Raw genomic sequence first — 1,553 nt, 5'->3', positions numbered from 1 at the left:
TTGGCATGGCACCACCGTCGTCCATGGCTACCAAACGCTATGCCTGAATCTCCATCTGCCCAGGAAGTAGAGAGGGAGGGGATGGAGAGAGAGAACGGCCGCCTCAAAGAGAAGGGATCAGGATGATTGGGGGAGAGACAGCCACGGGAGAGGCAATTGGTGAGGCGATGCGAGCGGAGGGAGAGCGAGGCAGAAATAATCGACCAGAAAAGGAGACGGCTGCGGCAGATCGTGCGAGGCGAGGGGATAAGGCGGTGGGTAGTGGGACCTTGCGCTGACGTGTGGAGCCCATGAGGTAAAAAAACATCAGATCGCTCACAGGGCTCTATTTCCTGGGAGCTTAGTAACTGTACAGATGTTAGTGAAGATACAATCCATCACTAAAAGCATGAGAAGGAAGAGCCAAAATAAGGAATCATGAATCTGCGCCATTCAATCCTGCGAAGATCTTTGTTGCTGTCTTATTGGACCGGAGAGCCCGCTCAAAAGCAGTAGCGATATCTACATCTGCGAAATTGTCGATTCTCCATCATTCATCTCCCTTAGCTACAGGATATCTGTACATAGGAGGCAATTTTAACTATTTACAGTAGTTTGGATAGTAGTGTCACCACTCACGGGAAAGTACTTGGTGCAACGGGGCAATTGGCGCTACCGGTGCACCGGAACCCGTTGCACATTCAAAAATGCACTATTAAAAAAAGGGCTATAGATGAAATGACCACTGATGGCGCATCAGACATGTGGTGCGCCACTACTATACAGCAGTGGCGCATCATGTGCTGGTGCGCTATTAGTGTGAAAGACATTAATGGCGCACCAGACACACTGTGCGCCACTAGTAACAATTTTTTTTCAAACATACTAATGGCGCACCAGGGCACAATGCACCATTACTAGTTCTAACTAGTAATGGCGCACCAGCCACATAGTGCGCCACTACTATATTATTTTTTGCAAAACTACTAATGGCGCACCAGGGTATAGTGCGCCATTACTAGTTTAAACTAGTAATGGCGCACTGTCCCCTGGTGCGCCATTAGTGTGTGTGTATATATATATATATATATATATATATATATATATATATATATATATATATATATATATATATAGGTGTGCTAAAGTGAGCCTGAGCGCAATACGCTTATTCTACGCTCCGGCCTAACAGCGTGCAACCAACCAGAAAACATGCGCGTGGTTAGTGCCTTGGCCTCCAATTTTTCTTCCACCTACTAGTAATCAGCCATGTTGGATATAGTAACTGAATTAATTCGGTTACTGGCTGCAGCAATGGTTCACCGCTCCGCCACAACTTTTTTATTATATGCGTCCTCCTGATTACATATAGTAATCATCCATGGAAAATGTAGTAAAATATTAATTTGGTTACCGTATGCTTGTGATGGTTCATCATCTCACCACAGTTTTGCTTTATTACTTGTCTGCTCCAATCACACATGGTAATCAACCATGTAAAATATAGTAACATAATTTATTGGGTTACTGGTTGCATAAAAGCTATCATTTTATGTCAGAGAATTAAGGAGTGG

This window comes from Triticum dicoccoides, chromosome 4A (assembly GCF_002162155.2).
Source record: "Triticum dicoccoides isolate Atlit2015 ecotype Zavitan chromosome 4A, WEW_v2.0, whole genome shotgun sequence".
Lineage (NCBI taxonomy): Eukaryota > Viridiplantae > Streptophyta > Magnoliopsida > Poales > Poaceae > Triticum > Triticum dicoccoides.
The sequence above is the reverse complement of the archived record's forward strand: the minus strand, read 5'-3'. Positions refer to the sequence as shown.